The 14,084-nt window shown below is 45.9% G+C and overlaps 8 non-coding genes across 8 annotated transcripts; all 8 read right to left on the bottom strand.

The window, feature by feature from the left end:
• Window positions 1-5,735: 5,735 nt before the first annotated feature.
• Window positions 5,736-5,818, bottom strand: TRNAL-AAG (transfer RNA leucine (anticodon AAG)). The gene has a single exon. It is a non-coding gene; the product is annotated as a tRNA-Leu (tRNA).
• Window positions 5,819-6,722: 904 nt separating this feature from the next.
• Window positions 6,723-6,805, bottom strand: TRNAL-UAG (transfer RNA leucine (anticodon UAG)). The gene has a single exon. It is a non-coding gene; the product is annotated as a tRNA-Leu (tRNA).
• A 1,026-nt stretch (window positions 6,806-7,831) lies between these two features.
• On the bottom strand, window positions 7,832-7,914 carry TRNAL-AAG (transfer RNA leucine (anticodon AAG)). The gene has a single exon. It is a non-coding gene; the product is annotated as a tRNA-Leu (tRNA).
• A 189-nt stretch (window positions 7,915-8,103) lies between these two features.
• On the bottom strand, window positions 8,104-8,186 carry TRNAL-CAG (transfer RNA leucine (anticodon CAG)). Its single transcript has one exon. It is a non-coding gene; the product is annotated as a tRNA-Leu (tRNA).
• A 1,739-nt stretch (window positions 8,187-9,925) lies between these two features.
• TRNAL-AAG (transfer RNA leucine (anticodon AAG)) lies at window positions 9,926-10,008 on the bottom strand. The gene has a single exon. It is a non-coding gene; the product is annotated as a tRNA-Leu (tRNA).
• A 189-nt stretch (window positions 10,009-10,197) lies between these two features.
• On the bottom strand, window positions 10,198-10,280 carry TRNAL-CAG (transfer RNA leucine (anticodon CAG)). The gene has a single exon. It is a non-coding gene; the product is annotated as a tRNA-Leu (tRNA).
• Window positions 10,281-12,023: 1,743 nt separating this feature from the next.
• Window positions 12,024-12,106, bottom strand: TRNAL-AAG (transfer RNA leucine (anticodon AAG)). Its single transcript has one exon. It is a non-coding gene; the product is annotated as a tRNA-Leu (tRNA).
• Window positions 12,107-13,010: 904 nt separating this feature from the next.
• Window positions 13,011-13,093, bottom strand: TRNAL-UAG (transfer RNA leucine (anticodon UAG)). The gene has a single exon. It is a non-coding gene; the product is annotated as a tRNA-Leu (tRNA).
• Window positions 13,094-14,084: the final 991 nt, after the last annotated feature.

Genomic DNA, 14,084 nt, shown 5'->3' on the forward strand with positions numbered 1-14,084 from the left:
GCGGAAGCCGGGAGGTTTTAAAAATTGCTTTTTGTGTCACTGAATAATTTGTATTTTAACTCACCACGCGCTAACAAGCGCCAGGGCACTCACCTGCACTGGGAATTTCAGCGAGCAGCGGACCTAGCGCTCACTCGCTGTTTAACTTTCCCCTGCCTCAAACGCCAAGCCGGCGAGAACTTAGGCCACGCCCCCTGAAGGCCACGCCCCCCTGACGCTGTATTTAAGGCGCTGCTTACAAGCGACCTTCAATCTCACGATCGCGCACTCCTGAGGCGGAAGCCGGGAGGTTTTAAAAATTGCTTTTTGTGTCACTGAATAATTTGTATTTTAACTCACCACGCGCTAACAAGCGCCAGGGCACTCACCTGCACTGGGAATTTCAGCGAGCAGCGGACCTAGCGCTCACTCGCTGTTTAACTTTCCCCTGCCTCAAACGCCAAGCCGGCGAGAACTTAGGCCACGCCCCCTGAAGGCCACGCCCCCCTGACGCTGTATTTAAGGCGCTGCTTACAAGCGACCTTCAATCTCACGATCGCGCACTCCTGAGGCGGAAGCCGGGAGGTTTTAAAAATTGCTTTTTGTGTCACTGAATAATTTGTATTTTAACTCACCACGCGCTAACAAGCGCCAGGGCACTCACCTGCACTGGGAATTTCAGCGAGCAGCGGACCTAGCGCTCACTCGCTGTTTAACTTTCCCCTGCCTCAAACGCCAAGCCGGCGAGAACTTAGGCCACGCCCCCTGAAGGCCACGCCCCCCTGACGCTGTATTTAAGGCGCTGCTTACAAGCGACCTTCAATCTCACGATCGCGCACTCCTGAGGCGGAAGCCGGGAGGTTTTAAAAATTGCTTTTTGTGTCACTGAATAATTTGTATTTTAACTCACCACGCGCTAACAAGCGCCAGGGCACTCACCTGCACTGGGAATTTCAGCGAGCAGCGGACCTAGCGCTCACTCGCTGTTTAACTTTCCCCTGCCTCAAACGCCAAGCCGGCGAGAACTTAGGCCACGCCCCCTGAAGGCCACGCCCCCCTGACGCTGTATTTAAGGCGCTGCTTACAAGCGACCTTCAATCTCACGATCGCGCACTCCTGAGGCGGAAGCCGGGAGGTTTTAAAAATTGCTTTTTGTGTCACTGAATAATTTGTATTTTAACTCACCACGCGCTAACAAGCGCCAGGGCACTCACCTGCACTGGGAATTTCAGCGAGCAGCGGACCTAGCGCTCACTCGCTGTTTAACTTTCCCCTGCCTCAAACGCCAAGCCGGCGAGAACTTAGGCCACGCCCCCTGAAGGCCACGCCCCCCTGACCCCTACATCATGTGCTGCCACCGGAAGCGCAGCGGACGAGCGCAGCGGGAGCGCCGTTTGCGCGCCGAAGGCGCACCTAAGGCAAGCCCGTCTGCGCCCGTCCGCGCCCAGCCGGGCCTAGGGCCAGAACCCCTGCCGGACCAGACAGCCCTTGGGGTAAGCTATTCACGCCGTGACCTCCTTAGTCTTAGACCCCCTATTGATATTACATGTAACTATATCTATGATCCGGAAGGCCCATACAATACATGTACTCGCTGCCGCCCTGTCCAGCTCAAGCTCCCCTGCCGACATACTTTGCCCACAGCTCTCAAACTAGCCACCCTGAACTGCCGCTCTCTCCCCAGACATGCGTTGCTAATCAACCATCTTATTGAGGATCATGAGCTCGATATCCTGTTCCTCTCAGAAACATGGATTACAAACCACTCGGACTCAGACGTCATCCTGGCTACCCCCCCAGGTTTTCTGGTTCAATCCCAGCCCCGCCCTTTGGGTAGAGGAGGAGGCCTGGCGATCATCTACCGGGACCACCTTACCTGCAGAATCCACGACGCCCAGATCACGGACTCTGAAAGCCTCCAATTTTCCATCCACGTAGGTCCAACCCACACGCTTGTGGGACTCCTAATCTACCGCCCCCCCGGCAATATGAGCTCTTTCACTAGAGCGCTCCTTGAGACTATCGCATCGCAAGCCCACTCCACCCCCAACTTCTCCATAATAGGGGATCTTAACATCCATTTCGATGACCCCACAGATACAGGAGCGGCTGAATTGATTGGAGAACTGGCAACATTTGGCCTCTATCTAGCTAATTCTGGTGCCACGCACACTAAAGGCCATCTGCTTGATCCAGTATTTACGAATGACACCACTCTTCAAGTCACTAAGTCCCTTCCCCTACCATGGACGGACCATTTCATGGTCCCTTTCCGCATTCCAGGAGTAGCCAAGAAACTCCACAAACCCACCACCTACATTAAAGATAGAGCATGGGCCAGACTATCCCCTGAGGACTGGACCAAAACACTGAATTTATCGATCCCGACTCCCTCGGAAGACCCGACCACCGCGGACAGTAAATTCAGAACCTGGATTACCACCTCCCTTGACTCCATTCTCCCAATAAAAACTCGGGAAAATAAGAACCATAAACTAGGATCCGCTCCATGGTATACTCCGGAACTCCGGGTCCTTCGCAAACAATGTAAAAAAGCTGAACGGACATGGAGAAAAGACTGGCAGCACGCAAGTAAAGTGGAGTATCAACAAACGGTGAGACTATACAAAGGCTCCCTAAAAATCGCCAAAGCCTCTCATTATGATACTAGGATTAAAAACGCTACTAATTCGGCAAGGGAATCATATCTCATCGTTAAAGAGCTACTGAAAAAATCTGTCCCACTCTCATCTAACACTACGCCTGTGGACAGAAGTAATGAGCTGGCCAACTACTTCAACGCCAAAATCGACCGCATCTTAACATCTCTGCCCCCTCCCAGCCTACCCAACAACTCGAATGACGAGGGTTTCGCTAACTACGCAGTAAATAGCACGCTTCCTCAGCTCACCTCCTTCAAAGCAGTAACTAGAGACGAGGTAGAATCCACCTTAACCAAAATGAAAAGTGGATCCCCGTTAGACCCCGTCCCGATCAGATTCCTCAAAACTATTGCCCCAGTCGTAGTACCCACAATTACGGAGCTCATAAATACATCACTCTCCCAAGGCTCGGTCCCCCCCAGCTGGAAATGTGCAATTGTTAAGGCACTCCTTAAAAAACCCCAGCTTGACCCAGCCGACATGGCGAACTACAGACCTATTTCTCTCCTCCCTGGTACCAGTAAGATGGCTGAGAAACTGGTCAATGGCCAATTGTCATGTTATCTGGAAGCCAATAACATCTTACGGCAGTCCCAGACGGGTTTCCGTCCAGGTCATGGCACGGACTCCGCCCTCCTCGCTGTCATCGAGGAGGCGAGATGCATCCTGGATTCAGGAGGATCAGTGGCAGTGATCCTCCTGGACCTAAGCGCAGCCTTCGACACAGTCAACCATCGTGTCCTTCTCCATCGGCTAGCTGCTGCAGGGATTGCAAACTCAGCGCTCAAGTGGATAGAGTCCTTCCTCTCAGGGCGATCGTACCAGGTGTGGGATGGCGAATTCCACTCTGCCACCCTCCCCCTCACGAGCGGAGTCCCCCAGGGGTCCTCATTAAGTCCAACCTTATTTATGTCTACATGGCCCCCCTTGAAGACGTTGTCACCCCCTTTGGGATTAGAATAGTAAGCTACGCCGACGACACCCAACTAGTCGTCTCACTTTCCCAATTGGACAAACACCCGGACAATCTCCAAAACTGCCTTAAAAACATACACACCTGGATGTGCGAGTCAGCACTCAAATTAAATGGGTCCAAGACTGAGGTCATGCTTCTGGGCAAGCAGTGGTCCACCATCCCTCCCTCGGTCTGGCCAGACGTTTTCGGAGAAATCCCCACCCCGAAACAGGAAATCAAAACCCTAGGAGTCTGGCTAGAGCCCGAGCTGTCATTGAAGACTCAAGCCACCAAGACAGCAGGGACCTGCTTTGGCCTAATGCGCTCCATCAGGAAGATCCTTCCACTTCTCCCGCCACTATCCAGGAAACTCCTAGTACAGGGCCTGGTACTCGCAAGGCTGGACTACTGTAACATGATATACCTCGGAGCACCAGAATCTACCCTCACCAAACTCCAGCGAACGCAGAACGCAGCCGCCCGGCTACTCTGGAATCTCCCCTCCAGAGCATCAGCCAGGCATGCAATCCAGGACCTCCACTGGCTTCCTATCCGCCAAAGGGTCGATTTCAAGACCCTCTGCACTGCACATAAGCTGCTTAACGGTTCCGGCCCAAACATCTTAAGAAACCTGGTTACCCCTTACAAAGTCTCCAGGTCCCTCCGCTCGGAAAATGAGAATCTGGCCAACGTCCCCAGGCATAGGAAGACACGCTCAGGTGGCCGCCGCTTCTCGATCAATGCCTCCACGAGATGGAACGCCCTCCCCCGTACCCTCCGACTGGAATCCAATCACCTGCGGTTCAGGAAGAAATTGAAAACGATACTGTTCCCTAAATAAAAATTTCCCCCCTGTCTGCCCTCAGGTTCGCCTTCAAGATTTTAGCGCGGGGATGCCCTCGGGTCACCATGCGCTGTACAAATCGCTAAAATAAATAAATAAATAAATAACGTCCCAGGTGAAGACGAACAGAAGCAACTTCCATCAGATGTTATCCTGATGAAGAAGATTATATCTCCAAAAGTCATTTCAGAAGTGGGATTTCGAACCCACGCCTCCAGAGGAGACTGCGGCCTAAACACAGCGCCTTAGACCACTTGGCCATCCTGACAGTGAAGAGTCCTAAGAAATGTATAAAAGTCACTCAGAAATTTCTGCGTCCATGCAAGCTTGAAATAATTTCAACCTTCAAACACAAGGTGCAACTTTTTGCACAGGACAATAAACACAGAAGATCACATATGAAAGCATTTAATTTCACAGGTGTACTGTTTTTATGCTTTTAGAATAACTTATACCTCTCACCAGCTATTTAGGGTTATGTATCCTACTCACAAAATTACCTTGCCTGCGACCTTTCTCTCTATACACAAACAACTACTGCTCAGGAAGTAGGAAGGCAGAAGGTGGGGCAGTTTATGCAAATTTATGCTGTCAATGTGCCTTGCACATTCATGCAGAATTTCTAGATTCTTGCTGGAAACAAGAGAGCAGGCCTTGTTTCAGATCAACTGTCCCTAGCAAGGAACGTCTGAGCACATCCATTCTTTTGCTCTCTAGCCCCTGGCTTGGGACTCACCCTCACTGGCTGAGGAGTGAAGTTCTGCATACCAACGTGGCATAGAAGGTATGTTTGTGATTGGTTTGAGATGGGTGGGAGGTCAAGAGCAGGGAAAAGCAAGTCACTTTCACTTCTAGTCTCCTCTTCTATGCCTACCTGCCGTTCACTCACTCTGTCTTTGTTTCATTCTCTCCTTCCTCAACACCCCATCTCACTCACTCGCTCTATCATTTGTGCTCTTTCCCCTTGCTCTTCATTTCATAGTGGAAACATCTCCTGAATGGATCATTAGAAAATGAGGTTACATAAAATTAAAAATCTACTTATTGGAAACCAAAAATATCACAAGACTGAATGTAAGCCATTTCTTCAATAAAAGGGATTTTTTAGGCACCCCCCAAAAAACACATAAAACACCACTAGTGCTAGAAGAATATTATAAGAGCTTGAAGACAGAATTGGGCAAATTCATTTGCAGTTGAAACTGAAGTTTGGTACTTATTCAGATAATATATGCACTGCCAATTTTTAGCTGAGATTCTGAAGGAACGCAGAGACAATATGGACTTAAAGTTTTGTCCGAAGTGGGATTCGAACCCACGCCTCCAGGAGAGACTGCGGCCTTAACGCAGCGCCTTAGACCACTCGGCCATCCTGACCACAAGTTGCTTGTCCATCTACATAGTGAGAAAGATAGTGTGAACAAAAAAAACACACATCTTAGGCCATAAGTGGCTATAGCAAGAAAAAAACTCACTGCACTTTTCCAAAAAGACAACCATATAAGCCCATGTGAGGGAAATGATCTGATTTTCTCCCTCAAGAAAAAAGAAGATTAAACACAGGTTTGTCAGAAGTGGGATTTGAACCCACGCCTCCAGAAGAGACTGCAACCTGAACGCAGGGCCTTAGACCACTCGGCCATCCTGACTTGCATTTGCAGCACCTTCCACAAGCCAGACAGCCATGCAAGTTTGGTACCGAAAAGGCATGCCCTCAATTTATTTATCCCATTATAAGCATTTCCAACAGATCTTTCAACAATCCATACAGAGCAGTACCTATGAAGAACTCTTTAGACCTTTAAAGCGTACAAAGAGAAAGTGCTATTCACCAGCCACTTGAACGGCCCAAAGCTGCTTTGAAATTGAGTCAATAGCCACATCTTGACTGACTAAAGCAAATTCAACAAGGGATCTCAATGTCACAACATAGGGTGGAATTTGCAAATCTAAGCAACCCCTGATCACTGCCCTGAGGAAATTGCTGAAAGTGTTCTGGAGTCCAGCTGTCTACCAGGTTCTTGGCATTTTTCCAAATTTGTATGGCCTGTCTGGCCAGGGAATACAAGAGAATGACTCTTCTAGATGAGCTCTTACATGGGTCATAAGCTCATTTGGTAAGGATTGCACTTTATCAGCAAGACTTTGTACAACAGAAATATATGAGAAACCCAAGCTCTCTTGACTAGACGAGGACAGAATAACGTCCCAGGTGAAGACGAACAGAAGCAACTTCCATCAGATGTTATCCTGATGAAGAAGATTATATCTCCAAAAGTCATTTCAGAAGTGGGATTCGAACCCACGCCTCCAGAGGAGACTGCGGCCTAAACACAGCGCCTTAGACCACTCGGCCATCCTGACAGTGAAGAGTCCTAAGAAATGTATAAAAGTCACTCAGAAATTTCTGCGTCCATGCAAGCTTGAAATAATTTCAACCTTCAAACACAAGGTTCAACTTTTTGCACAGGACAATAAACACAGAAGATCACATATGAAAGCATTTCATTTCACAGGTGTACTGTTTTTATGCTTTTAGAATAACTTATACCTCTCACCAGCTATTTAGGGTTCTGTATCCTACTCACAAAATTACCTTGCCTGCGACCTTTCTCTCTATACACAAACAACTACTGCTCAGGAAGTAGGAAGGCAGAAGGTGGGGCAGTTTATGCAAATTCATGCTGTCAATGTGCCTTGCACATTCATGCAGAATTTCTAGATCCTTGCTGGAAACGAGAGAGCAGGCCTTGTTTCAGATCAACTGTCCCTAGCAAGGAACGTCTGAGCACATCCATTCTTTTGCTCTCTAGCCCCTGGCTTGGGACTCACCCTCACTGGCTGAGGAGTGAAGTTCTGCATACCAACGTTGCATAGAAGGTATGTTTATGATTGGTTTGAGATGGGTGGGAGGTCAAGAGCAGGGAAAAGCAAGTCACTTTCACTTCTAGTCTCCTCTTCTATGCCTACCTGCCGTTCACTCACTCTGTCTTTGTATTATTCTCTCCTTCCTCAACACCCCATCTCACTCACTCGCTCTATCATTTGTGCTCTTTCCCCTTGCTTTTCATTTCATAGTGGAAACATCTCTTGAATGGATCATTAGAAAATGAGGTTACATAAAATTAAAAATCTACTTATTGGAAACCAAAAATATCACAAGACTGAATGTAAGCCATTTCTTCAATAAAAGGGATTTTTTAGGCACCCCCCAAAAAACACATAAAACACCACTAGTGCTAGAAGAATATTATAAGAGCTTGAAGACAGAATTGGGCAAATTCATTTGCAGTTGAAACTGAAGTTTGGTACTTATTCAGATATTATATGCACTGCCAATTTTTAGCTGAGATTCTGAAGGAACGCAGAGACAAAATGGACTTAAAGTTTTGTCAGAAGTGGGATTCGAACCCAAGCCTCCAAGAGAGACTGCGGCCTTAACGCAGCGCCTTAGACCACTCGGCCATCCTGACCACATGTTGCTTGTCCATCTACATAGTGAGAAAGATAGTGTGAACAAAGAAAACACACATCTTAGGCCATAAGTGGCTATAGCAAGAAAAAAACTCACTGCACTTTTCCAAAAAGACAACCATATAAGCCCATGTGAGGGAAATGATCTGATTTTCTCCCTCAAGAAAAAAGAAGATTAAACAAAGGTTTGTCAGAAGTGGGATTTGAACCCACACCTCCAGAAGAGACTGCAACCTGAACGCAGCGCCTTAGACCACTCGGCCATCCTGACTTGCATTTGCAGTACCTTCCACAAGCCAGACAGCCATGCAAGTTTGGTACCGAAAAGGCATGCCCTCAATTTATTTATCCCATTATAAGCATTTCCAACAGATCTTTGAACAATCCATACAGAGCAGTACCTATGAAGAACTCTTTAGACCTTTAAAGCGTACAAAGAGAAAGTGCTATTCACCAGCCACTTGAACGGCCCAAAGTTGCTTTGAAATTGAGTCAACAGCCACATCTTGGCTGACTAAAGCAAATTCAACAAGGGAGCTCAATGTCACAACATAGGGTGGAATACACAAATCTAAGCAGCCCCTGATCACAGCCCTGAGGACATTGCTGTAAGTGTGCTGGAGTACAGCTGTCTACCAGGTGCTTGGCATTCTTCCAAATTTGCATGGCCTGTCTATCCAGGGCATACAAGAGCATGACTCTTCTAGATGAGCTCTTACATGGGTCCTAAGCTCATTTGGTAAGGATTGCACTTTATCAGCAAGACTTTGTACAACAGAAATATATGAGAAACCCAAGCTCTCTTGACTAGACGAGGACGGAATAACGTCCCAAGTGAAGACGAACAGAAGCAACTTCCATCAGATGTTATGCTGATGAAGATTATATCTCCAAAAGACATTTCAGAAGTGGGATTCGAACCCACGCCTCCAGATGAGACTGCGGCCTAAACACTGCGCCTTAGACCACTCAGCCATCCTGACAGTGAAGAGTCCTAAGAAATGTATAAAAGTCACTCAGAAATTTCTGCGTCCATGCAAGCTTGAAATAATTTCAACCTTCAAACACAAGGTGCAACTTTTTGCACAGGACAATAAACACAGAAGATCACATATGAAAGCATTTCATTTCACAGGTGTACTGTTTTTATGCTTTTAGAATAACTTATACCTCTCACCAGCTATTTAGGGTTCTGTATCCTACTCACAAAATTACCTTGCCTGCGACCTTTCTCTCTATACACAAACAACTACTGCTCAGGAAGTAGGAAGGCAGAAGGTGGGGCAGTTTATGCAAATTTATGCTGTCAATGTGCCTTGCACATTCATGCAGAATTTCTAGATCCTTGCTGGAAACAAGAGAGCAGGCCTTGTTTCAGATCAACTGTCCCTAGCAAGGAACGTCTGAGCACATCCATTCTTTTGCTCTCTAGCCCCTGGCTTGGGACTCACCCTCACTGGCTGAGGAGTGAAGTTCTGCATACCAACGTTGCATAGAAGGTATGTTTGTGATTGGTTTGAGATGGGTGGGAGGTCAAGAGCAGGGAAAAGCAAGTCACTTTCACTTCTAGTCTCCTCTTCTATGCCTACCTGCCGTTCACTCACTCTGTCTTTGTTTCATTCTCTCCTTCCTCAACACCCCATCGCACTCACTCGCTCTATCATTTGTGCTCTTTCCCCTTGCTCTTCATTTCATAGTGGAAACATCTCTTGAATGGATCATTAGAAAATGAGGTTACATAAAATTAAAAATCTACTTATTGGAAACCAAAAATATCACAAGACTGAATGTAAGCCATTTCTTCAATAAAAGGGATTTTTTTCGGCACCCCCCAAAAAACACATAAAACACCACTAGTGCTAGAAGAATATTATAAGAGATTGAAGACAGAATTGGGCAAATTCATTTGCAGTTGAAACTGAAGTTTGGTACTTATTCAGATATTATATGCACTGCCAATTTTTAGCTGAGATTCTGAAGGAACGCAGAGACAAAATGGACTTAAAGTTTTGTCAGAAGTGGGATTCGAACCCACGCCTCCAGGAGAGACTGCGGCCTTAACGCAGCGCCTTAGACCACTCGGCCATCCTGACCACATGTTGCTTGTCCATCTACATAGTGAGAAAGATAGTGTGAACAAAAAAAACACACATCTTAGGCCATAAGTGGCTATAGCAAGAAAAAAACTCACTGCACTTTTCCAAAAAGACAACCATATAAGACCATGTGAGGGAAATGATCTGATTTTCTCCCTCGAGAAAAAAGAAGATTAAACACAGGTTTGACAGAAGTGGGATTTGAACCCACGCCTCCAGAAGAGACTGCGACCTGAACGCAGCGCCTTAGACCACTCGGCCATCCTGACTTGCATTTGCAGCACCTTCCACAAGCCAGACAGCCATGCAAGTTTGGTACCGAAAAGGCATGCCCTCAATTTATTTATCCCATTATAAGCATTTCCAACAGATCTTTGAACAATCCATACAGAGCAGTACCTATGAAGAACTCTTTAGACCTTTAAAGCGTACAAAGAGAAAGTGCTATTCACCAGCCACTTGAACGGCCCAAAGCTGCTTTGAAATTGAGTCAACAGCCACATCTTGTCTGACTAAAGCAAATTCAACAAGGGAGCTCAATGTCACAACATAGGGTGGAATACGCAAATCTAAGCAGCCCCTGATCACAGCCCTGAGGACATTGCTGTAAGTGTGCTGGAGTACAGCTGTCTACCAGGTGCTTGGCATTCTTCCAAATTTGCATGGCCTGTCTGGCCAGGGAATACAAGAGCATGACTCTTCTAGATGAGCTCTTACATGGGTCCTAAGCTCATTTGGTAAGGATTGCACTTTATCAGCAAGACTTTGTACAACAGAAATATATGAGAAACCCAAGCTCTCTTGATTAGACGAGGACGGAATAACGTCCCAGGTGAAGACGAACAGATGCAACTTCCATCAGATGTTATCCTGATGAAGAAGATTATATCTCCAAAAGTCATTTCAGAAGTGGGATTCGAACCCACGTCTCCAGAGGAGACTGCAGCCTAAACACAGCGCCTTAGACCACTTGGCCATCCTGACAGTGAAGAGTCCTAAGAAATGTATAAAAGTCACTCAGAAATTTCTGCGTCCATGCAAGCTTGAAATAATTTCAACCTTCAAACACAAGGTGCAACTTTTTGCACAGGACAATAAACACAGAAGATCACATATGAAAGCATTTCATTTCACAGGTGTACTGTTTTTATGCTTTTAGAATAACTTATACCTCTCACCAGCTATTTAGGGTTCTGTATCCTACTCACAAAATTACCTTGCCTGCGACCTTTCTCTCTATACACAAACAACTACTGCTCAGGAAGTAGGAAGGCAGAAGGTGGGGCAGTTTATGCAAATTTATGCTGTCAATGTGCCTTGCACATTCATGCAGAATTTCTAGATCCTTGCTGGAAACAAGAGAGCAGGCCTTGTTTCAGATCAACTGTCCCTAGCAAGGAACGTCTGAGCACATCCATTCTTTTGCTCTCTAGCCCCTGGCTTGGGACTCACCCTCACTGGCTGAGGAGTGAAGTTCTGCATACCAACGTTGCATAGAAGGTATGTTTGTGATTGGTTTGAGATGGGTGGGAAGTCAAGAGCAGGGAAAAGCAAGTCACTTTCACTTCTAGTCTCCTCTTCTATGCCTACCTGCCGTTCACTCACTCTGTCTTTGTTTCATTCTCTCCTTCCTCAACACCCCATCGCACTCACTCGCTCTATCATTTGTGCTCTTTCCCCTTGCTCTTCATTTCATAGTGGAAACATCTCTTGAATGGATCATTAGAAAATGAGGTTACATAAAATTAAAAATCTACTTATTGGAAACCAAAAATATCACAAGACTGAATGTAAGCCATTTCTTCAATAAAAGGGATTTTTTTCGGCACCCCCCAAAAAACACATAAAACACCACTAGTGCTAGAAGAATATTATAAGAGCTTGAAGACAGAATTGGGCAAATTCATTTGCAGTTGAAACTGAAGTTTGGTACTTATTCAGATATTATATGCACTGCCAATTTTTAGCTGAGATTCTGAAAGGAACGCAGAGACAAAATGGACTTAAAGTTTTGTCGGAAGTGGGATTCGAACCCACGCCTCCAGGAGAGACTGCAGCCTTAACGCAGCGCCTTAGACCACTCGGCCATCCTGACCACATGTTGCTTGTCCATCTACATAGTGAGAAAGATAGTGTGAACAAAAAAAACACACATCTTAGGCCATAAGTGGCTATAGCAAGAAAAAAACTCACTGCACTTTTCCAAAAAGACAACCATATAAGACCATGTGAGGGAAATGATCTGATTTTCTCCCTCAAGAAAAAAGAAGATTAAACACAGGTTAGACAGAAGTGGGATCTGAACCCACGCCTCCAGAAGAGACTGCGACCTGAACGCAGCGCCTTAGACCACTCGGCCATCCTGACTTGCATTTGCAGCACCTTCCACAAGCCAGACAGCCATGCAAGTTTGGTACCGAACAGGCATGCCCTCAATTTATTTATCCCATTATAAGCATTTCCAACAGATCTTTGAACAATCCATACAGAGCAGTACCTATGAAGAACTCTTTAGACCTTTAAAGCGTACAAAGAGAAAGTGCTATTCACCAGCCACTTGAACGGCCCAAAGCTGCTTTGAAATTGAGTCAACAGCCACATCTTGGCTGACTAAAGCAAATTCAACAAGGGAGCTCAATGTCACAACATAGGGTGGAATACGCAAATCTAAGCAGCCCCTGATCACAGCCCTGAGGACATTGCTGTAAGTGTGCTGGAGTACAGCTGTCTACCAGGTGCTTGGCATTCTTCCAAATTTGCATGGCCTGTCTGGCCAGGGAATACAAGAGCATGACTCTTCTAGATGAGCTCTTACATGGGTCCTAAGCTCATTTGGTAAGGATTGCACTTTATCAGCAAGACTTTGTACAACAGAAATATATGAGAAACCCAAGCTCTCTTGATTAGACGAGGACGGAATAACGTCCCAGGTGAAGACGAACAGATGCAACTTCCATCAGATGTTATCCTGATGAAGAAGATTATATCTCCAAAAGTCATTTCAGAAGTGGGATTCGAACCCACGCCTCCAGAGGAGACTGCAGCCTAAACACAGCGCCTTAGACCACTCGGCCATCCTGACAGTGAAGAGTCCTAAGAAATGTATAAAAGTCACTCAGAAATTTCTGCGTCCATGCAAGCTTGAAATAATTTCAACCTTCAAACACAAGGTGCAACTTTTTGCACAGGACAATAAACACAGAAGATCACAAATGAAAGCATTTCATTTCACAGGTGTACTGTTTTTATGCTTTTAGAATAACTTATACCTCTCACCAGCTATTTAGGGTTCTGTATCCTACTCACAAAATTATTTTGCCTGCGACCTCTCTCTTTATACACAAACAACTACTGCTCAGGAAGTAGGAAGGCAGAAGGTGGGGCAGTTTATGCAAATTTATGCTGTCAATGTGCCTTGCAGATTCATGCAGAATTTCTAGATCCTTGCTGGAAACAAGAGAGCAGGCCTTGTTTCAGATCAACTGTCCCTAGCAAGGAACGTCTGAGCACATCCATTCTTTTGCTCTCTAGCCCCTGGCTTGGGACTCACCCTCACTGGCTGAGGAGTGAAGTTCTGCATACCAACGTTGCATAGAAGGCATGTTTGTGATTGGTTTGAGATGGGTGGGAGGTCAAGAGCAGGGAAAAGCAAGTCACTTTCACTTCTAGTCTCCTCTTCTATGCCTACCTGCCGTTCACTCACTCTGTCTTTGTTTCATTCTCTCCTTCCTCAATACCCCATCTCACTCACTGGCTCTATCATTTGTGCTCTTTCCCCTTGCTCTTCATTTCATAGTGGAAACATCTCTTGAATGGATCATTAGAAAATTAGGTTACATAAAATTAAAAATCTACTTATTGGAAACCAAAAATATCACAAGACTGAATGTAAGCCATTTCTTCAATAAAAGGGATTTTTTAGGCACCCCCCAAAAAACACATAAAACACCACTAGTGCTAGAAGAATATTATAAGAGCTTGAAGACAGAATTGGGCAAATTCATTTGCACTTGAAACTGAAGTTTGGTACTTATTCAGATATTATATGCACTGCCAATTTTTAGCTGAGATTC

The sequence above is a fragment of the Lissotriton helveticus genome, chromosome 8, assembly GCF_964261635.1.
Source record: "Lissotriton helveticus chromosome 8, aLisHel1.1, whole genome shotgun sequence".
NCBI lineage: Eukaryota > Metazoa > Chordata > Amphibia > Caudata > Salamandridae > Lissotriton > Lissotriton helveticus.